Here is a 24,213-nt window from a genome sequence, read left to right as displayed (position 1 = left end):
AACAAGATTTTTTTAGTCAATAGTAAAGTGGATTCCATCTTTGCAGACTTGGAAAGACTGCAGGGTGTTATGTAATTTGGATTTGGAGTTTCAAAAGACTTGATAAAGAAATAACAAAGCTGGAAGAGTCAGTGAAAGATGGGGTTTGTTATCTGTAAAGTTTTTCTGTGCATCTGTGATAGAATCTTGTGCTGCAGCATCTTTCTAAGCTAAATTCTTAGGTTTTCTTTTGCAGGCAAAATGTAGGTAAATCAGTTGTTGACAACATTAATAAATATCAATAGGGTAAATGTGGCTTCTAGGAAAGCAATAGTAAAATCTGTCAAGAGGATGTTTGTGGTTACCTGCATAGTAATTACTTTCTTACCACAGAAGTTTATCTGCCTCAGAGAAAGGTGAAATAGAGAATTGATTATTTTCTTCAGATCTATTCCTTAATCACACCTTAATTGTTGCAATGCTGGATTCTGTAAGTCTGAGAATCTTTCTGCTGGCTTTCACAAAGGGGGATGAAATGTGACAAGTTCTGCCCTCAAGACCAGAACCCACATCCATCAGGATCACCTGTTTTGAAGGTGAGCGTTGCCAGAGCTGGGCTGTGTCTCACAGTGTCTAGTCCCTGGCTCCTTTCCCTCACCACTACCAAGATCCTCTCCACTCAGCCCCATGTTGGAGGCACCATTCCCTCACAGCCTGCCCTGTGACCATCATCACTTCCAGCGTGGCTGGGTGGTGCTCAGGGGGTCCAGAGCAGTGGTGGTCAGCACTGCCGTGTGGTACCTGTGCTGAGACAGCAAACCATAACAGCCAAAAGATTACACAGATGCCATCAAAACTTAGAGCCTGGAAAAAAGACCAGAATATACTCAAAAAACCCCAGTTTGTAGGCACCTGGAAAATGATAAGGAGATGAGTAAGCAGCAGCATGGATGTACCAGGAGCAAGTCATGTCAAACTGATTTAATTTTCTTCCCTGACAAAGTGAATAAGGGAGCAGCAATAGAAGTCAAATAATTTAACTTTTATGGATTTTTGTGCTCCTTCACTGTATCTAAGAACTAGGAAAATATGTAGTAAGTGAGACTATTAGGAAATGCAAAATTGGTAAATCTACTCTAGAATAGAAAATTAGTGCTTTAACATCAAATCAAGAGGCAAAAAAATTATAAAACATGATTCAATGACCTTTCTTGAGTCTAGCACTATTCATTACTTTCATCAGTGATTTTAATGTTTTATCTATGCAGAAGGTATTTATTCAAAAGTCTGTAAACACATTGGAAGACATGATCAGGTTATCAGACTCTTGAGGAATTTTCTAAAAATTCATTTGAAATGAATGCCAACTTTAGAGGGGCAAGACTGCCTGAACAGCAGAATTGCAGGAAAGGATTTAAGCATTATAGAGGATTGCAAACTAAATATGACTCAATATGTCATGCTGCTGGAGTGACACACACCAGAGTGGATGCATCATCAAAAACAGAGTCTTGAAATAGGAGTATCCAACCCTTTTTAGCACAGAATTCTGCAGATCAGGAGGGATGTACATCAAATGCCAGGATCCAGAGTGATGAGGGAACGGTAACTTCAAATGTAGTGATGAGAATACTGAGGAGATCAAAGTCTTTACTTACATCAAACAGTGTAATAAACAGAATTAAATTCCCTGCCACGTGCTGCAGTTAGGGCAAGTAGTAATGGACTTAAATGATAGCAAGCAAGTCATTAGAAAAAGTAAGAAAAGTGCTCTAATCCTGATATGGAATGGGCAATGGTGAGATTAGGGCCTTTCAGTCTGGGAATTCTGTTTAAAAACAAACTCAAGGAATAGGCACATGGTGTGATTCTTGGGGCTCCCCAGTGCAGGGCCAGGAGTTGGGCTTTGGTGATGCTAATGGGTCCCTTCCAACTCAGAATATTTTGTGATTCTATGACTAATTTTAGGGATGACAATTCTCCCGCTGGGCCAGAAGATAGGTTAATTAATATTGTGATGTCCATTTCTGCCATTACAATTTCTGTAAGGCTTTTTCCACAGTAAGATACGTAAAAATATTATCTAATTATGTGGACAAGTTGTGTGCTAGGTCCACTAATTTGTTCCCTAGGAAAATGGAAACAAACCTGAAGCAAATTGAAAGCAGTGGATCTAAATATAGGTAAAACACTTTAAGAACCAAGTACAAAAGGGGAGTTAGTGCTGGAAACGGATATAATTGTGACACCATATTTCTGACAATGCCTGCTTGAAAGCTTAAATTCCAACAGTTTTACATTAATCACTTAAAATATTTAAGCAAACTTCTTTTTATTTCAAAATATACACGTATTGTATCAAGATCAAACACTTTGCTTAAGGTGATTGTGTTGCTCAGTCCTCACTAACACTAAATCTGTGTGCTCTACTTTCATAGAAAATTGGGTCATTATGAAAAACTGAAGAAATCTCTGTAGGTTTCTAAATACCTCCTCATCCAGAGGGCCACATTCCTGCATCCTACCCTGTGTCCAATGACTAATGCAGTGAAGTAATAGCTCACTCTTTAAGTAATAAATAGTCTTTCAAAACATAGAATCTGCTGTTTTGGAGAGAGAGGGTCAGGGAGCTGGTGATTTGCTAACATTTTCTCTGCAGTTATCATTGTCTGTATCTAATACAAAGCCTTTCCTTTTGGGGGAAATGTAAAAACTTTCTAAGGGGTGCAAGGAAGGCCTGAATCAGGCAGCCCAAAGTGGTAGGAAGATTTCTACTGAGTGAGGAGTGGTACCAGTAATATAATGTCATACGTTCAAGTTCTATAGCATATATTCACTCAATAACTGACTCGTGCAGAAGAGTGTTAATAAAGTAGCTTATTCAGTAGAATATTAGGAATATTATCTCTAAATCTAAACTATATCAATACCAAAAGCTGTTTAAATTGTTCTTTCCCTTAACATAATGTGAGGAATAGAAAGAAACATATTGCTGCTCAGATTTATCTGATTAAGTCTTTTGGATGTATATATTTATTAAGTGTACTATTTTTTTACCTATGAACACAGCCAAGCAGTAGCCATAAAGGCCAAAGCAAAGTGCTAAGTAAGGAAACAAAGCAATCATCCTAGCCTGAGATTTCCATAGGTGAGTGAATAGAACAAAATTGTGAGGAATGTCTTTTCCAGCAACCTGCCGTGTATTTGTTCTCAGGTAGTCTGAGAGTAACCACCAGTGTAAGGGGCATACACAGAAAAGTATGTGCAGCTATTTTAGCCTTTTGGTTTGTTGATCAAACAAACTTGCTTTGTATTCTTACTGTGTTTATTTGGGTGCTAAGAGTCAGTGGTCTGTCTGATCCTGCTCTTCAAATGCTGGATTTTGGCTACCCAGTGGCATTTGTCATCTTTTGCCATCTATTTGGATTGAATTCCTCCTGTAAAAGAGCAGAAAGCAAACCTTGGTTTTGTCATGATCAAGTTTAGGCAGAAATGAGGCTTCCATAGAGAATGGTGATGAAAATATTTCCAGCAATGTACCAAAATGGTAGACAGACTGGGAAAACTATTTCTGAGGAATTTGATTTCTGAATGAAATCATCAGCAGTGAGTGATAGCAGAAGTCTTATTGCAAAGCCAACACTGGCTCATCAGATTCCTTTCCTTTTTAAGACCAGCACACACCAAACCTTGACCTTTAATGAAGGCCCAATCACTATGTATGGCATAACAATTCTAGCTAGAAGTGTAGGTATTGACTAAAGCTGGTTAGATTCCCAGCTGGTGTAACCAAGTGCAACACCGTGTTGGACTTCATCTGAACAGGTGATTAAAACATTTTTAATGGTACCAAAGGTGGAAAATTTGGCCATTTTTAGGAAATGTTACAGAATTACAGGATCAAAATGCACAGGCAGTTGAGCTGTTGGCAATGTGGCAGCTGAGCAGTTGTTTAAATAACTGTGGGATCACCGTGCTATCTTCCAGAGCCACTAAGAGTGTGTAAGTAGCTGCTCTGGATATAAATATCTTCATGGATTGCACTAGAGTTGGCAGGCTTATTGATTGTGCTTTGAAAATTAACAGAAGAATTTTTTTGCTTCCCAGTAGAGGGGCATCTATAAAAACAGTTAGATATCTGGTTGTCCTAATGAGTTACCCTAATATTAGGATAATATTTTTAATATTAGTAAAATGCATAATCACAAACACTACTGCAACCTCTGGAGCTTTCAAAGGGAAAAGTTACACAGCTTTCTCCTGTCCTCTTCTACAATGTTTAACAACAGCAATTAGAAGTTCCAAAAGTGAAACTTTTTTTTTTTTCCTAGTGGGGTAATGAACATTTCTAGTTGGCTTTTGGGGGCTTTATTAACAATGTTTTTCTTAAATGTTCTCTGGGAAATGTCTAAGTAATTATGAAGCAACTGAGTCAGTGTTCTATCATAATCACATTATTTCTCCATGCCTCATTTCTAAGTTCATGTGGGGTAAAGTATTTTACTGAGAGAAGTTTCTTTCTTGCAAGTAGTGACTTCTGTGATTTTCATTATTCCTTCTGCAGTCAGGATTTATGTTTGAGAAAAGAAACCAGGGTCACCTGCTATTAGGTATTATTCATTAATTACTTGAAACTAATATAAATCTTGTCTTTTTGAAGTGAGTAACTGGTCAAAACCTGGGATTAATGACTCAAGGAAGTGAACTGTGCTTTTTCTCTCTTGAGAGAATGTAATGTTTAATGTTGCAAGTACAGACATAAATTGGTGGATAAGGTGCATGAATACAACAGTAGCAGAGTAGTAAAATATGTTTCTTAAAATTAATGTAAGACAGCCCTTTTTACCACTGGAACACATTTTCATAAAAGAATAGTGACATTAGTGAATTAATATAATAATTTAATTTTATTTTTCTTAAAAACAAGCTGAAGGCTGGGAGATTCAAAACAACAAATTCTCGTAGGTCTTATCCTCCATGATGTCATGCTATAGAAATACTTCTAGTATTTTTTAGGTTTTAGTTAAAATCTCAATAACTGGTTCTTCTTGTCCCTTCATTTTAAAGGTAATTCTTTGAATTCTAATTTTTTTTTCCTTCCTATGGTTCTAAGCCTTAATATTTTGATTTTAATGGAAAATATTAAAACCCTTTATCACAGATAAATCTGCTCAGACCTATTGATAATTTATCTGTCAGAGCTGACAGTTAGTGAGATTTTTATTAGATGAGCAAGTGTGGGTTGCTGTGTTACTGAAAAAAAAGTTGTGGTTTCAAACAGCAGCTACTTGGCTGCCTTTACTCCCACAGGTACTGGGCATCTTTCCTGGTGTATTGCCAAGGAACAAAGTGGCATAATATAGATTTCAAGGGAAATTAATATGAAATGGGAACAAGTTTTTGCCTAAATTATTTGTGAGCTGAATTTAGGCTAGATTGGTGCACCAACAGTTCCTTGTTACCAGAAAGCTACTTTTTAAACCCATGAGCAAGTCCGAGTGGGCTAGCAAGGTGGCAGATGTGGGTGGAGCGAGAGAGCTCTGGGTCTGAAGTCAGAGCAAGCTGCTTTGTGGCACCTGCATGCAGGGAGTGGAGCTGGAAATGTAAGCAGTGGTGGAGCACAGAGGGGTTTCTGGCCACCCAGAGGGGAGTGAGACAGCCTGTGAAAAGCCATTGGTCTGACTGGTCACATCAGGAGAACTCCCAAAATGAGAGCAATGTGTTCTGCTCAGAAACATTTGGTTTCTGTGGTAAGTCATTTGTGTGATGGAGTCATTTGTGTGATGAGGTGAAGTTGGGCTTTTTTCTTGAGGATTTTCTGGTTGTCCAAAGGCTCTTACAGGCAAGCTTTTGGCTTGAGGAGCCCTATTCAGCCACAATTTAAAGTGGATTGAAATTCATTAATGGGCATCTATTGAGTAACAGCTGTCATGATTTAACCTCGACCACATAGCAAATTTGCATGAATTCCACCAGTTCAGCATTCAGAACTAGAGTGTTCAGAACGTGACCAAGTTAATGTGACTGCAGGCTGCTTGATATCATGTCCTTAAATGGGGCTGGAGGCAAATAAAAAGTGAGCAGGAGTTATACACAGAGCCTAAGCTGTGTTGGCTGAAACTTTATCATAATGATTGTGCATCTGTACAAGCTCATTTTCTCCAGCATGGAGAATCTGACTGTACGGAAAGTATTGTCAAATGTACTGAGTAAATAAGCTGAAAAAAGAAACACTTTCTCTGATCACTTTCCCTCTCAGTCATCTTGGATTTCTTTTGTAACAGCAGCAGATAAAGCTCTTATGGTTTTATATCTTACAGTCTGATATAATGCTTTAAATAATACAAAACCTGCGTCAACTCTATTAACATCACAGGCTGGGTCAAACATGTCTGGCACCCTGTTTATAATACTTGAACTGGTGTGTATTTATTTCTACCATCAGGTCAAATGTTTAGCAGTGGTAATAATTCAGAAGCACATAATCTTTACTTGGCTTTTTTATTTTTTGGTCTAATAGGCAAGAGAGCAGGAAACTATTTGTGTGGGAATGACAGAGGATAACAGAGGGTGGTTCTTGATCCTCAGTGAGATGCTTTTAATCTTTCCAAAATTGTCTTGTATTGAGACTAAAATCAGACACTCTAGCAAAGCTGAGGCAGTGTTTTCTGCTCAGTACATGTGCATAGCTGAACTGCTGTGTGCTCTACTTCTGTCTAGACAGGCACACACCTTGCACAAAGGTAGGTCTAGTGCTGCTGCTAGAGCTCTGTCAGTACAATCTGCTTTGTACTTTCAGGCAAAGTCAGTGGCACAATGGTCTCGGGCACAAATTTGTAACTAGAATGACAAGGTACTGGTTGTGAGCTAACCCATCTGGGGTTTGAGAATAAGTTCACTAAGTTTAAGTAGCTTGTGTACACCCATGCACATCTTTTGAGGAATGTGAATTCTACTTAGTGTCAACAGCTGTCTCTGGTATCTTGTTCTACCCAAGACTACTGGTGGACTGTATATCATAATGAATTTTGCTTTGGTCTTTATCTAGGCAAGTCAAAGAAATAATCCCAAAAATATTAAAGTCAAGGAAGATGAGATCAATCATTGAAGTGATTCTAGAAAATAAAAATTAAATGCATTGTTTCATTTACTCACAGATACTCAATAGTACAAACAGACCCATTTGAATGCTTACAGATCACATGTGTTCTGTGGAAGAAATGTGCTACAAATGACTGTGAAGAAAACATGAAGATAAAGGTCTTGCTACATAGCAAGACACCTACAGTCTAAATCATTGCAGCCAAGTTTCAGTCAGAACTACAGTTTTCATGCTGTTTCCTCTCACATAGGTTTCCATTCTTAAACTATGAAGGAAACCAACATTTCAGGGTCTGGACAATAATTTGCAGTGAAAAAAACCCCATATTCCTCCATTTCAACAGTTTAAAATACTGATGTGGTACGTGATGGCTCATTTGTGCCTATGGATTTGAAAGGGACACAGGAAGAAGTCCTGTGGATATAAAACATCCGTGGTCCTATGGATATAAAACAATTCCTCCAGCACACACTGGTGTGGGATTGGTGAGGCTGTTGGCACCCTCAGGGATGCATCCTGTGCATCATGGTCAGACGTGGAATGGTCAGTGCGAGGCTCTAGTGACAATAGGGAGCAGAGAGATGGGAATGTGCCAATGTGTGCATTTATTTCCTGAGCACATAGGCACTCTGCAGTCAGTGATCTCTTTTTCACATCTGAACATATATTCCTTTGTAACTGAAAAATAAATGTTTTCTTCTGCCCAATAAGTACTGAAGATATAATCAGCTCAGTGCTTAGAGTCAGCCAGACTGCAAGTATCTTTAAATGGGATTTAACTGGAGCTGCATATTTACACAAGAACACCATTTTATTGTTATGCAGACATTCTGGTCTTTTCTACGGAAGAAGTTTTTCCAGCTTGTGACCTCCAGCTACTTTTTGATTTTATGAAATACTTATTGTCTGGAAGAGTTTTCCTGCATGCCTCAACATGGCTTATAAAGCCAGGCTTATTTTGTTCTTTATTTGTAGCTAATAATTTGCAGAGTTTTGAATGATGAGAAGATATGTAGGTCACTGAAGGTGAGGTGAAAATGAAATGGTTCTGATTTTTAAAATAGAACACGAAACTGAAAATTTGCATTCCTCTATAGACACTTCAGAGGTGTCTAAACTTTTACTGAATAGCACTTAATCTGTGTTTTTTCAGAGCAGGGAGACACTCCAGTGCTCTCAGCACGTCAGCTAACAGTGCTGGGGGACACAGTGTCGTGGGAGAGAGTGGGAGCTTCAGACAAATTTTGCTAGAGAAGCCCTCCCTCTGAGTCACAAGGTGCAGAAAGAACCCCCTTGCTTTCTAAACTCCTCAGAGAGGAGCCTAGGAGGGGCTGGATCCAACCTTAGCCTCAGACTGCCAACAGTTCAAGTCTAAGAAATTATAGATTGTGATTGAACCTTTGTACAATTTCAGGATTAATGATGGAAAATCAGATATATTTATATAAAAATGAATGATTTATTATGGTCAATGAATAGACAAAAATATCTTAATCAGAGTTATTTTCTAGACAGTACAGAAGCTAGAACTACTAGTAAAGTATGACAGGATAGTGCACTTTATCAAAGAAATTATATTAAAGCAATTGTGATAGAGCTAGCAAAAAGAAACACTTACTAAAGGAGGGATTGATGTAAATCATTCATGCCAACATCTAGGGCCAGCAAAAGACATCTCTTTTGCTCAGCCTTGAGGAGAAATTTTGAGGGGCATGCCCACGCAAAGGAGGAAACTGTATACACACTCCAAGAAGGGTTGTGTTAGAAGATCCCGACCATATGAAAGTGGGCTGGACTTCTGTAGAGTGATTGGCTGCCAGTCATGTCTCCAGATCAGCTCAGTAGTTTATCTGCCAAATCTTTGTCTCACTATCAGGATGTTAATTTGGGGTTGATGTGCCAGACTGCTTTTGGCATAATTCAACACCAGAACCAGCATGATGCCCCTGTCAGCCCACCTTTGACAGCCTTGGAAATAGAGCATTGTCCAACTTGCGTGCCCACAATCCAGGGCAGAGCATCCTGCTACACATACCTGACAATAAGAATCCTCTAATAAATTAAGATTATTGCTGAAATGTTCCTAATACTGGCCTTCATCTAAATTCATTTGAATACAGGAGCTAGAAGCCTCAAAAATGTATAACTTAGGAATATCAATTAGTTGTTCATGTCTGGAAATCCTACCTGTTTGTAGCATTTCCATGGGCATGAGCACAGTACTGTGAAAATCAAAATCTGAGTGTCCTTTTTCAGGGTTTTTAATTCAATATAAATCCCTAACAATATACACTTATTTTTAATAGCCTGTTTTTGTCATGGCCTTCCAAGTTAAAGATGAGAACAGTGTGTGGAATTTCAAATGCCTTCCAGTGCAATGAAATTCTGTGTTTCTGTTTCGTGTTCTTTGTTGTTACTTGGTCAGTCTGTTGTGAACTATTTTCTGACTAGGGAGTGAATGTCAATTGACTTTTCATTTGGTGCAGCAGAATGCTCTGTAGTATCATAACCCCCTATTGTGTACAGTCCTAGAGTTTTGGAAGTAGACCTCCTTACCTTCTGACCCTGCCTCAGGAAGTGAAAGAATCTTTTTGGACTGTTTCAAGCAAGTGGCTGCAAGGTTTGCCGCTAGCATTTATAATGTGAAACTTAAAACCACAGTTTTGCATTCATGCTAACACTGCTTCTCCAGGGAATGTTCTGCATTTCATGTAGTAATCCATTTTTCTCAATTCTAAGTTTAATTCAGCTCCAGGTTCACCATTTTCTTTCTTTACTTTTTTTTCAAACTGCCTTTACAACTGTTCAAGAGCAAAAAGGGAATACAAGAACAATGAACAAAATACAAGAAAAAATGAACAATTGTAAGTATTTATATTACATTAATATCTCCCAAAACACACTACAGGTAAATTGCACATACTTTGTGCAATTTCTTCACATGAGTGTGTTCTTGAAAATTCCTGATCCAGTCTCAGCCATGAGCTCAGAACATGAGCTCTGGATTTTTTTGAACAAAATTCTATACTTAGAAAGTAAATATTTCCTTATTAAAAGCAGCTGATATGCTTATGAACCTATTTGCTTAGGAACCAAACACAAATAAAAATATAGCTATGGTCACCTATGTAGAAGGGAAAATTCAGTAGGGCTGAGAGGGCTGTTTAGATGAAATCATGCAGCCTAAATATCTGACCAGAACTCAGTGTGTGTAGAAGTACAATTGTTTGAGCAGCAGGGAAGGGCAGAAATGGAAACACACAGGTCACCCATCTCAGCTGTGACATGGTAGCACAGACCGACTGAAGTGGAGAGCAACTTTGAGGGACTGTTCAAGCAAGTGAGCAAGTCTTTTTTTGACCCACTAATCCTCTATAAAAGCTGTCAACATACCATCTGAAGTGGTATTAACAAAAAATATCTTGTGCGAGCCAATAATTCTGAATAAATACCCAGTGTTGATCACTCCTGCTGAAAAACATTGTCTTTTCATCTAGAATAAACGTCAGTCACTATTCTTAGACCCTAGATATTCTGCTAAAGTGTTTTCTTGCTCTGCTGTTACCCATCTTCTCTTTATCTGCCCTGGATTGGTATAAGTAAACATGCTTACAGTAATGAGTGGATACTGAAACTTCTCTCATCGAGCTCTTATGGAAAGAGACAAGATTTCTCTAGGTATAGTACAACAAAGATGCTTCTTTCCCCTGGCAGATCTTAACAAAAAGTATTTGTTGATTTGTGATTCACTAAAGGGTTTTGTTCTTGATCAAAAGAGCTGTAGTGGTATCTTCACTTAATACTTCATCACAATCACAGGCAGCTTCACAGTCTGGCAAGGTTTTGGACACATTTTATCTCATTATCACTAAAAAAAGTTGGTAAAACAGTCTGTGCTTATGTACCACAGTTATCCTCGTTCAAAAAGGAAAAAAGAAATTAAAAGCATAAATTAGTTGCAACTACCTGATAGTGGAAGTTAGGATGAATAAGTTCTCTACACTTAATTAAAAAGATGGCTTATAAAAGTTGTGCTCATGCTAGCATTTGTACATATAGAAGGAATTCCTGCAGTTGTTCCAATTTGTTTACAGATAAAACCCACAAATGTTGTCACATGGGAGACGTAGCCTCCATTATTAGAAAAGCTGCTGTTTGGAGCCTAGACACTGAAGAAAATCCTTGTAAAAACGAGATGGTCCGAATTTGTGCTCCTCTCTGATGCCTCAGGCAATCTTTGTCATTGGCAGCTAAACCACCTGGACTGCCTGTATAAGCATGTAACAAATCAGGGGAAGGAAGGATAGAAGCAGCCCATAAAGCTTTTATCTCACTCCTTAAGGTCTGCTATGCAGTCCTCTTGACAGACCCTATGATTAAACCAGTAACCCAGTCTGGCATCTGGTGATAATAGAAGAGAGTTTCATTTTGTATACTGTAGTAATAATTACAGTTAATAAAACTTTCCCAAAGGTCCTCAGCTGATGTCAGTTCTCCCACACTGCTGCAAGTGACTGGAAGCTGATATATGATCAAGACAACCAAGACAGCTGAAAGGTCATACCAGCATTGCAAATATGCTCTTTTTCATGCTGCTGCTGTCAAATGTGGCCAAGCTTAAAGATTCAAGGGTGTGATTTGCACTTTTAGTACATGTGAAGTGCTTGTTCTTAATGCCCCACTAGGCATAAATAACTTTTTTTCCCCTCCAAGATTCAGGGTCTCACCTATGGGGAATGAATGAGACTTGCCAGTAGCAACCTTCAGGGAACTATTTTACATCTCATGCTAATCATTCATAGGTGCAGAACAGACTGCAGAACAAGCGGGTGGATAAAAGACAAGATTTATTGATCTGCTTTGCCAGTCTTATTGAAGTGAATTATAAAGTCACCCAGTTATTAATCCCTCTAAATTAACTAGTAGGGAACCTGTTTGTAGTTGGACTTTGAGATAGAGGTGGAAGCATAAGAACAGGTCTTTAGTCTTTAAGGAGACACTTGTATTTGCTTGCCTGGATTAATTTATGGATTAATCTCTTGTTCAGCTTCCTTTTTCAGTGGGGTCTAGGAGGGAAACTCACAGTTCAGCAACACTGACAAGTGTCAGTGATGTGGAACATTGGAATGCAATGCTAGTAATTGTTTAGAGTTCTGTGGAATGAATACAATAAATATATCCATATGAAATAAATCTAGTCCTAGATTCTTCAGGAACTGTCGGATGTATGTTATGGGTTCCATAATTCAAGCACAGTTAGTTTTTCAGTTTGAAGAGACTCTTCAGTGTGAAGTGAATTGTCCCTTCAGAAAGAGACAAAAAGCCTTGAGAGAATAACTTCAGAAGGCATTAAAACCACATATGAATTACAATGCCAGCAGACTTCAGAGTTATTTCTGTTCATCAAATGAAAATTTATTTAACTGCGGTATAAAGGCAGAGTTCAAGCAATGTATTTCCCTTAAGGGTTAGAGACCTGCTAATTTAAGATAAGGCTTTAATGGTATGTGTATAATGCAAAACAGTTATAAGGTAAAATTGCATATCTATCATTTTCAGCCCATGCAAACGACAGAGTTTGAGCAGAGACAAAACATATATGGACAAGCTAAGTCTGCTTTGACCAATAACTGATTGACATTGATTGACACTGATCCACAATGTCATGAACTCTCCGGAGCTTATGCTGTCTAATGCATGAATCAAACACAACAACTCCAGAATATTCCCTTTTTCTTCTCCAGTCACTTTAATGGTGTCTTTTACAAGCACATTTTGATGAGGCCCCTATAAACTATGGTATAGAGTGTGCAGAGGGTGCACTTGCACTCTACTTGTCCTTTCTGTTTCTGGTGTCAGAAATCTGAGAAAAAAAAGGAAAGCAGATGAGCATATTGCCCAACACTTTCATCTTGTTCAAACCATCACTGGTGGGGTTGTTCAGATCATTTGTTCCCATACTGTTTGTTGCAAACACCTGACTGAGCAGCACTGTCACTTGGGCCATCAGTGATGCCATCTCGTACCTACAGTGGACCAGCAGCTCTCCAGAAAAATGGCTTATACCTTGGGGAACTGATGGAGAGGAAATAGTCAAAATGATGGAGAGGAAATGGCCAAAATGAAAGAAATCAGGATTTATCACTACAGCTTCTGTAAGTGCAGACACTGTCTCTTTATGCAGTGGGCACTAATCCCAAGCATTCATTTTTCTGGTGGCTGTGGCATCCAGCAAGGTGAGCTTGAATGGACATGCCATTTAGTGCTGCCTCCCACACACCCCAAGGGCCAGCTCTGTTTTCCTGCAGGCAGTTCTGGTCTGCTGCCCTTGGCTGGCTGTGTCCCATGCAGAGCTGTTGCTGCTGACAGATCCAGGGAAGCTGCTGCCATGATAGTCTGTTCTGGGATGAAATTTCTGCTCCATCTGGAGCCTGCACATTGATAAGCCTGCTGCTGATGTTTGCTACTGCTTATCGCCGCCCCAACATTTCCAATGGGATTATCCTCTTTGAGCTTCCTTCTGAAGTGGCCTTGTAGTGTAGAGATACCCAGGTGGGTTGCAGTGGTCCCTCAACTGACCTCTGCCAAAACAAGACAAATGCATGAGGAATGTAAATTGTTCTCTGCCCAGAAAAGTGAGTCTCAAAGCCAGAATCACCTCTGCAGGCTCACGAGAAAGGGCTGCCTTGTAAGCAGTCTTCCACATTCCCCATGCCCACATTTGCCTCCTTGCTTTGCTCACATCCTTCACTTTGTCCTCTCAAAAATTTCTCTGTTTTCAGTAATTATGACAAATGTTGTCTTCCTTCACTCATCTTCCTTTTTTCTCATGGACTAAAGGGTTTTTTTCCTATGCTCTGCAGTCTACTCTAACATCATTCCCTGAGCAATGCTGTGTATAGATACAGGGGCAATCTCAATATCTGTTTGTCATGAAAACACTAAATACCAGTCTCTTCTGATGGTGGCATTATGTGTTGAAAGTGTAAATTTGTGCACCTTATTTTTCCATCATAGACAGAATGTTTTTACATTACACTCTATTTGCTGCATACTTCACTGCACCGAATTTTTCCAAAGCTAATTAGATGTTGGAATGGAAGAGCATAACATTCATAACTTTTCTGTGAAAATGATTTAGTGGCTCCCTCCTGTTTCTGGCCAGTAAGACACTGAAGGAAGTTTTGCCAGGAGGAAATGTAGTAGACCTTATATGCATCACAGCATCTATTACTAAAAGACATAGGATTGTAGCATTGTTTCGGGTTAGACTATATTTGTTTTTCTGAGGGAAAGAAAATAAATACATTCCTAGAGCCTAATTCTAGCCATGGGTTTTCCAAAGCTGTGTAGAAATGCTGAGTGTTCTGAGTGCTCTCTCCCATCAGACACTGAGTTCCTGTCAAAGCTGCCTTGAAAATACTGTGTGTTCAGCTTGTCTGCACTGAACAAACTAGCCCAAAGTGCCTCCCTTTGCCCTGGATGTTAGAAGAGACCAAAAAGAGATTGGTCTCAAAAACAAGTTGATTTCACTAATTATTACAATAATACTCTGGAGCAGATGACAACAAGGTGCTTCTGAGAGAACTGTTTTTTATTTTGGAAAAATTTTGAGGCAGATAAATTCATCCCAACTTGGAGTGCTTTTTGATATATTTGACTTCAGGCATTTGATTTATGTACAATGAGCACTGAAATATGTTGTGGAGCCATGGTACTCAAAAGAATTCCTTTTCTGAGGAGCAGTGCCTTCCTTACTTGTTTTGTAGAAAAATGAAATGTACCCCTACTTGTGGGAGGTCATTGATTTTTCAGTGAGGAAACTCAAAGTGACTGTAGTTCACTAAGGTCACTTTGTGAAAAGTACTGATAATGACCAAGAAGAAATATCTTTGAACAAGGATCATTGGCTAATGGTTTCACATAGTGCTTAAATGAAGTCTTGCTTCTGTACCTGCTACATGAGGCCTCCCACTTTCAGGTGTGACACAACTATTCTGTATGGGAATCACCCAGTGGCCACCTAAGAACCTGCTTTTTCTTTCACTTGTAACCTCCCACTTATTAAAATAGGCATTGAAAAAGGAGGAGACATGCATGAATAAGTAAATAGCATGCCAAAGCTAAGAATTGTGCACGTTTGCTGTGTTAATGTAGCTGGGACCACCACAAGTGGTGGTATGTGCATTATTGATTTGCATTTGAGTTTGCACTCTGGCTTTCTTGCCTCCCAGAACCTGCAGGCTGGTTTGACAAGTGTGCAGAGCTGTGAACGCAGCTGATTGAAATCCCATTTTTCTTGCATTTCTTATTTAAGTAAGGAAATAACATGATATTTTGTTTTGCCCAGCAGTGGAGGAATCTCCCTGCCTTGAAGGAGATTTGCTGGCTGTTACTTGCATATAGTGATTAGATAAATGACTGTAGCATCCTGCTTTGATACTTTATTGGTTCCAGGATAAACCTACTCTTTCTTCAGGTAGAATCAGCAAAATTATGGGAAGGACTGAGCCCCATTTTTCTCTTCATTGAAGTGCACATGCACACCTAACATGCCCAAGAGTCTACAGTGGTAGGACTCAGGGACCACTTGCTGGCTTGTAGGATATCCTGTTTCTGCAGCATCAAGCAGTATAAAGGTAGGGTAAGGTAATTTAAGGGTGCCTTTTGTAAGTAGCTAGGAGAATAATGTAATGGGCTTACTTTAATTTTGCAAAGCTTTTGAGAAACAGTATGGAGTGAAATTGTTTTAAAAGACAGACTGGTTTGGTCAGAGCATGGAAGCAGAACAATAGCTCTGCATGCAGCATATTACCTGAGAATAAACATATTTATCAGGATAAGATTTTATTACTGTTCAAAGGTCCTTGCCATTAAAAAAAAAAAAAACAAAAAAAAAACAAAGCAACCAAAATTATGTCCTTGTTGAATTAATGTTGAACTTGATATTTTTCTTGCCTCCCCCTGGAAAGGAAAAATCTGTGAAATTATTTTCATCAATTTTCAGAAGAGACTAGAGCAACTCTTTAGAATAGTCTGATACTCTTGAGATAATCTTCATTACTGTAGCAGATATGGAAAATCATTGTCCTGGATGTGAGGGTCACATCTGTCAACCATTTTTGATTTCTTCTGTTCAGGCAACTTCAGTGATAGCTAAACACAGCTTCTCACCTTCTGCCTCTGACCTCTGCCCCACAACAACCAAATTCTAGTGAGAAGGCCCAATGGGAATTGATATTAAGTTGTTTGACTGAATCTTTTGAGCAACTTTAATTCAACCGTGGAGTGTGTGGTTTTTGTAAAACAAATAGCTTTTTTGTTGAAAACAAATTTTCACTTGCAACTGTTTCTTTCAAGTATAAAAAGTTGACTCTAGATGTGATCTTCTGAGTAATAGTACTTGAAAAGCTACTGAGGCCTCTTTTTTCCATTTTTCTTCTCTGTGCTTAGAGACAAAGTAAATTGACATAAATTTCTTTACTGATTTTTTTTTTTGTTCAGAGACCATTTGCAAATGAATACTACTCTTTCATTTTTGTACAATTATAGATGTTTTCAAGCTCTAGAAAAGTCTGTAAAGCTTTCTTCTTACTAATTATTTTTCCCAAGACCTTGGCATATGCACACACATATATGGTCCAAATTCTGAAAGACTTCAAACTACATTGTGCTTTCAGATCATTGTAGTGAAGTGAACATTTTCATAAAGACAGTTTGACATTTGGTCTAAGCCAGATGCTAACACACTGTTAACATTAACAAGCCATAAAAAAATGGTCACTTCAGAATATTTATGCATTAATGCCATAAAATATAGTAATAGGCTTGGAGGCATTTTTATATTCTGTAATGAAAAAGTCAATTCTTCATTATGTTCTTAGACCACTGAATTTTAAGTTTTATTTTTACGAGTAATCAATCTCAGCAAATTATGTTAACCACTTGGGAATTGAGAATTATTCTATTTTTTTTCCCCTTTTCAAGAATAACAACTTTGAATAACTACTGAGACACAGCTTAAGGAGTGAAGGGAACATAGTGATTTTCTTAGATATATCATACAATTTGTGATGAGTCCTATTTATTCTTCAAATTTGCTTTAAATTAGTAAGCAGTGTTCTTAATATATGGCATGGGGCATGTAAGAAAAGTAGATTTATTTCTTCAGTGGGTGGCCCACACAGAAGTCTGCTTGTAGTACCATTTTTTTTACTTACTGTGTCAGTTTGAGGGCCCTGTGGGGATAGTTCCTCTTGCATTAGCACCTGACTTACAAATAATCTGGCTGCCCATTTCCACAGGCAGCCAGAGCTGTGAGTTCCAAGAGCAGGAGACCATTTCTTCCTCAGCCATTTGACTCTGAGAAGATGCATTTTTTAGCAGACTTAGAGTTCACAGTTCTACCTGACAAAGCACAGCTCTCAAGCCCAGCACTTCTCAACCTTTCAAAATTCAAAGGATGCCTTAGCATTGCTGAAACAATCAGAAGACTGTATACCAAACGCTGCTCCAGCAGCTTCCTTTAGTCAACTCCTGCAATCTTTGACTACATTCAGGTGCTTTTCTGAATCACAGAGTGTGGCAAAAAAACCCATTTTGAAGCCATCAGGAACACAGAACCTGTTGTTTTTGTCATTCCTTCATACATTTGTATATCTCTATTAATATTTTTGGAAAATCACATTGTTTCTGCACTTTAGCATCCAGCTGTTCCTGGACTCTTTATTAAAGTCTCTAAATAAGAATTTACTATTAGTATTGCTAGGAGCACTGCAAAAATGGTCTGTTTTGCTCCTTCAGCACCACTGTGAACTTTTAATGTGTACTCATCTATTTATCTAGAACATGCTGCCTTCAGTGAGGAAAATTAATGGTGAGGTTTTAATTTGGCTGCATTTCCATATTATGAAGTTGAAACGGGAATTAAAGGATATTACAGGAGGCTACAGAATAAAAGCACTGCTGGAATAAATAGCCCCCATTATAAGCACACCAAAGTCTACACAAATTTGAATGCATACTTAGAGCTTCCCTAATGTGAGGATACCCATCACTTGGCTGTCTTGCAACCCTTCTGAGGAACAGAGGATGTGCATTAGGAACAGCATTGCCAGCAGTTAAAGGAGGTGATCCTGCCCCTCTTCTCAGCCCTACAACTCTTATTTTGAGACATGCTATTATAGTAAGCATAAAGCTAGTTATGCTTTGTCTTTTGTGTATGAAATAACTCAAGAAGGACAGGGCAAGTAAGGTTTCTGTATTATTTCAAATTTCATGGAACAGCTTTTGGCAGGACTCAAAAAGAATCACTTCAGATGAGCATATTTTTCATGATAAAAACAAGGCAATAAAGTGACTGGGCTAAATACATGATTGTCTCTCATCAATAAATAAAATGAAAGTGAAGAGAACATCTGTGACTACAGAAGAATTCAGATAATAGAAAATTTAACACATTTTACTTTTGAAGTCTTGTACTGCATCTAAAGAGATGGATCTTACTCTCCAGTTGTCCTTTCTGCACTCATTTTACTACGAAAAATACATTGGATATTGCTTTTCTGTAGAAAAAATGGTTATTATTCTGCTGAATGTTAGAATAATTTAGACTCTAAACCATCTAGATTATACATCTTTCCACAAAGATTTTATTTGAAAACAGGCAGTAGAAAGGCATCAGTTATAAAATACTTCACAACTGCACCAGGTTTTAACCTTAGATCCAAAAAAATGCTTACTTAGGAAACCAAGACATAAGTAGACTCTACTATTAAAATCTAGTTTAGCACAGCTTTGTCATCCCAGCTTTGAGCAGGACATTTTCACGGTAACCTAATCGCTGGAAAGAAAAGGTTAGGCTGTGTGTTTAAGTAAATTTTGGTCATCATAAATATCATGAGGGGATTTTGAAAATCTGCTTTTGATACGAGGGTAGAGTGTTGTGCTTATCCAATAATAATTTTGTTAGGAATATTCTTATTACTTACTAGCATTTAGAGTAATAGATCTAATAGCAGATTCCAAGCCACCAGATGCAAATGTGAAGTGAAAGACTGGACTTTTTCATTTTACACATCCCACTATGTTCTGTGTTCCTTTATTCTTATAGTAATGCTGAGAGAATTCTGTTGGGAACCTCCACCAGATAATTCTAAAATTTATTTTAGCTGTATAAATGCTTGTTTAGACAGTTTGTCCTATTGAAACTGTAGCTAGAGTGGAGAATTTTGCTTCATTTTAAGACAGATTGTTTCACTGTTCCATTCCCTATTACTGATAAACCAAGCCAAGATGAATGTAAAAAAGTATCATAACTTCATAACAGACTTCACAATGAGTGGAAAATTAGTTAAAACCATAAAATTCTATCAATTTAAGTATATGAATTAAAGTGATGATGAATAATTTTAGATAGAGTTAACTGGTAAACTGCTGAAGCCAATTTTGTTTATCTTTGCACTGCATTAGTAGCATAAAATAACTATAGTCTAAATCTGAAAGAAAATTGTGATCCACCTAATGATTTTAAATGTAACGTACTTTTTAAAAAAGTCCTAGTCTCTTTCTCACAGAGAGCTCCTGAGTTTCTGCAGGATCAACAACGAGACAATCTTTAGGGGAGAGGATATTTGAGTTATGTGTGGTAGGTTTAATTTTGTTAAGGAGATAGAGATATTTTTAATATATGTATATACTCCGCAAGGATGATGGTGTACAGTGTGCCATCTGCTCATTTCTACTCTTTCCATATTTATCACCAGGAGACACTGAAGTTTTTTATTTTCCTCAGTGCTCTGGGTTTCTTATATGTTTAATTTTTTTCCCCTAAGACTTAGGAAAAAAAATCCTCAGACAGAATGGAGTGGTCAGCAAATCCACATACACAAGGGAACAAAATAGATCATGTATAACATTGGTTACTGCTTCACACACCTGAAAAATGTGTTCAGAGGCAATGTCTGAGGATCCATATACACTTATGTAAATGAAAGTGCTTCTTTGCATTAAGATAAGTCTTGTAAACCTATTTCCTGGAGAGTATTTGTAGCACAGTTGCATCCTTAACTTCTATAACTCACTACCATTTTTGATTCATTGTTTTTCCCTACTAAGAAATCTTCTTATGAGCAGTGTTTGGGGTTTTAAGCATAAAATAAATTTAAAAACAACACTGTTATTTTTTTCACCTGCCTTTATTATTGTCGAATGTCCAAGAGATCTCTGATACAATTTTTTAAGTGAATCCCTTGAATGCTCCTGCTCAAGCAGCACAAAGCATTTGTCACCATTTTTTTCAACAATGTCCTCCTTTTACTGTGCTCCTGTGCCAATACCCAAACCAGCCCCCTAAGAGTGTTCAGCCACGTGTTTCTTATGCTGGTTTTAAGTGTTCTTATGGTATTTCCTGGTCAAACTCTACATATGTCTAATTCCAGAGGTCTGCTACTGGACTAACCTTTTCCAAAGAAGAAAAGCAGTTTTGGAGATTTTAGTGGGGGGTGGGTTTGGTTGGTGGGGTGTTTTGGGTTTATTTTCTTTTTTTTTCAGATTTGTGAACTGATTCATATCCTCCTGGGCACTTCTGCTTCTGAGGACTAATTAAGGATGGGCCATTTCTTCACTTTTCTGTAATCTGTGAAAACCTTTCCTTAGGTCTGTGGCCATTCTCAGGCTGCATGAATACATTAACTTTCTCAGCAGTCAGGTTCTTAGTTCCCATTCAGCTTACAGTGAATCATCTCTGGGGATGAGCTGTTGCCTGCATTTCAAGTTTGTCCTTTACAAATTCTTCACCTTGAATTAATTACTTCTTTTTATAGAAAAATAACAATTGGCATAATCAAGAAAAAAATTTTAAAAATCCTAGAGTTAAAGAAAAAATTACCTTGTTTTCTCATTTGCAGTCAGAGATGAAATCCTAGTAACACTGAGTGACTGTATGACCAAGAGATTGAGCTAGAAGAGATTCTTCTAGAAATATCAGTAGCTGAGAAAGGCAGAGAGTAACAAGCTGTGAGGGAATAATGTGCTGATAATTTGTATTAGCATTAAATGTGCCTCTAAATCTCACACGTTCTATAGAGCTGTGAATCTTTCAAGGCTTATGCATCATGATTGGCATAAATTATTAATCATCTTTGGAGAGAAAACAAACACCCAGAGGTGACAAAATCAACGCGTTAAAGCACAATAATAAAGGGAATTGAAACACATAAGTTAGCAAACAATTAGAGCTAAAGTATTATCAATTTGAATGTTTTTGGCTAACAAACCACCCTCTGAACTAATGTACTTCTAATTTGTATCATTTTCTTGTGATTTAGTATATGGTATTTGAGATAATTGTAGGTTGCTAATTTTAAAAAGTAGCAACTGGAGACCATGGCATGGAAGCAATAGTTTCTGAATTAACCATGAAATGCCTTGTTGACCAATCTGAGATTTTTTCATTGTTAAAAGTAATGTCACATCAGAACCAGCAGTTAGTGTGTCTCTGCACAAAGCTATCTGGGGCTGTGGCACCACAGTATTCTGACCACAGCTGACTGAAGTGCAGGCAGAAAATACCACAGCTGAAGAAATAATCTATAATGAAGGACTTGTTCCACAAACGAGTCATTTTCTCATTAGAGAACATGACAATCAAGATTCTTACTAGCTTAATCATCCAGGTTCACTGATGACAAATTCTTCCCTGCAATTTCTTATCCTTTAAAGTACTTGGAATAGTTATTGCTGTAGATCAGTTCTGTAAATTTAAACTCTTCAACTACAAATGTTCACTTCTGGAGAAAGTCAAGATTAGCTTTGAAAGTTTGTGTACCAGTACATAAACTATGCACTTTCATTTTTCATGAACAGAGCACAATAAAAATTTAATTATTTGTATGTTAGTTGAAAGGGGAAATAAAAAAAAAAAGCTGCTAGTTTGGATTTTAGTGTAAACTAAAAATAAATTCAGTCAACATTGTATCTTTATATTGCTATAACTCAGGCTGGTCGCATGATAATACTTGAATATTTTACAAGATTTCCTGTTTCTAGAAGTCCCTGGTAAAGATCCAGAGCATATGCTGAACACAGCATGACCTTCCTGGATAGCAAAAACATTATATGTCATGGTGCCAGGAACAAGATTGGGGAAATAACCAGTGATGAATAAAGATATCAGCTCTGCTGTGGGGTAGGGGGATACCTGACCTTAGGTGGGTTCCTCTGGCAGTCTCAGAGCATGGAACTGGGAACAAGCACCCAGGCATGGGGTCACGGCTGGAATCACAATGAGCACTTGCTGCTCATCGTGTTGAATCGTGGCTGGAGACACCAGGGAAAGAGGAAGGAGGCTAAATGATGAGCAACCTGTAATTGGCTATGGAAGGAGAAAGGAAAACACAGTCAACTGGTAAAGGTCTCTGGTGAATTACCTTTGTCCTTGCAGAAACTGGTACTTTGGCATAATATTGTAGGAGGTTTCGTGTGTGTTGCAGCTCTCATCAGCCCCTGCTGGAGCCTAAACACATTACAGAGCTGCTGACCTTTCTTTCTCCTCTTGGTGTACAAGCCCGATGTAGAGATGTGCTTTTGCTTTGCTTTGTCCTATACACATCTCATTGTTCTCTCCCCAAATACTATGGGTAATGTAGGATTAACTCCATGCCACAAGACACAAAATAGTAATAGTGCAACACAGTGGGTAAAAATCACTTGAAGACAGACAATCAGCTACCATCACCAAATTGTCCTGAATTGCAGTTTAAATTTAGTCTGAATGTCAGAAAAGATGGATTCTTTAAGGACTGAGGAGAAGATACAGCTTTGTCATTTGTTTCAGTCTGAGTATTACCCTGGAGCAAGTTGGGAAGCAGGCTGTAATTGGAACCACTGTTCTTTCATTGATTACTTTCTGTAAGTGCATACTGCAGAGGGCAAGGCAAGAAGACTAAATTGAATATATTGGTTTTTTACAAAAACTAGGGCTGGATTGGTCTATCCTGGTTGCACACCTCACATGCTGGATGGTCCCACTCTTGCTCTGGCATCTCTGGTTGGAGGCACCTCAGCAGCAGTGACTTCGTCCCTTTGCTTCTTGAGGAGGAGTGAGTGGAGTGTTAGCAAAATAGTTCATAAAGATGAGGGAAGGGAATTGCTGCTACTCCAAGACTGATATATAGATCATTTAGATTGGAAAAGACCTCTAAAGTCATGAAGTCAAATCATCTGTAATATCTCTGAGGTTAGACCTCTGTGCCATTTCACATGGACTTGGCATAAATTTACTCCCCACCAGCATCACTCTCTGTACCCTGTCCAAAAAACCCAAGGGGATCCAGGCCAGCAGACACTTTTGTTTCCTCCTCATCTGCTTAGACACCACAGGCTATATCTGATCTACCTGTGATGAAACGGAGACAGAGCCTTGCATACTTTTTTTCCACTGAGCAATTAAGAGCTGAGCAGCAAGTTAGCTTCAGACACATAAATGAAAGAAATAATCTCTTGCTTGTGTCCAGAGTGACCGTCTGGCTGACCGACTGCTGGCAGTATGTCACTCCCCAGGCAGCCTGCTGACAGCTCAGCACACATCAGCCTCATTTTCTGAGTGATTCTTTTTTGTTAGAAAAAGGAAAACAGCTTTTGAAGGCTCCTTGTTGGGCTCACAGCTGGATTTGGGAACCAGACAAGAAGTTACCTGGGGCTGACACAGAAGTCTTTGACATAGCCTCACTTAATAGGACAGCTCACATCCCAGACAGCAACATAAGGAAGGAACAGCAGTATTCCCACGGTGCTGTACTTCTGACCACTCTTGAGATGAGTGCCCTCAGCCTGACACAGAGTAGGAATAAACCAGGAGCCCTGTGGTCCACTCTGGAGCCGGGAACCATGGGCTCTCCTTACCACGGCCCATGCCTTCACTGGGAAATGTTCTTGAGGAAAATAAAGACTGGGACCAAAAATAAAGAAGCATGAATGTAGCAATGATTATATGGAGTATTAATGAGTAATTCCATGTTTGTATTCCCAGGGATTAATCCACAGGCAGCAGTTGCAAGAATGTAATTATTTGATGTAAATTATGACTATTCTTATTAGTAATGTTTATATTCTCTCTTCCCAACAATAAGATA

At 38.4% G+C, this 24,213-nt stretch overlaps 1 protein-coding gene and 1 long non-coding RNA gene across 8 annotated transcripts in view; both read left to right on the top strand.

Annotated features, from left to right (window-relative positions):
• The window catches only part of MAP9 (microtubule associated protein 9), a 96,810-nt gene that overhangs the window by 33,924 nt on the left and 38,673 nt on the right, over nt 1-24,213 (top strand). The window lies entirely within an intron of this gene.
• LOC135299075 (uncharacterized) lies at nt 22,410-24,120 on the top strand. The gene is made up of 3 exons (XR_010361107.1): nt 22,410-22,493; nt 23,060-23,181; nt 23,703-24,120. It is a non-coding gene; the product is annotated as an uncharacterized LOC135299075 (long non-coding RNA).

Source organism: Passer domesticus, chromosome 4, assembly GCF_036417665.1.
Source record: "Passer domesticus isolate bPasDom1 chromosome 4, bPasDom1.hap1, whole genome shotgun sequence".
In the NCBI taxonomy this organism is placed as follows: Eukaryota; Metazoa; Chordata; class Aves; order Passeriformes; family Passeridae; genus Passer; species Passer domesticus.
The sequence above is the reverse complement of the archived record's forward strand: the minus strand, read 5'-3'. Positions and strand labels throughout refer to the sequence as shown.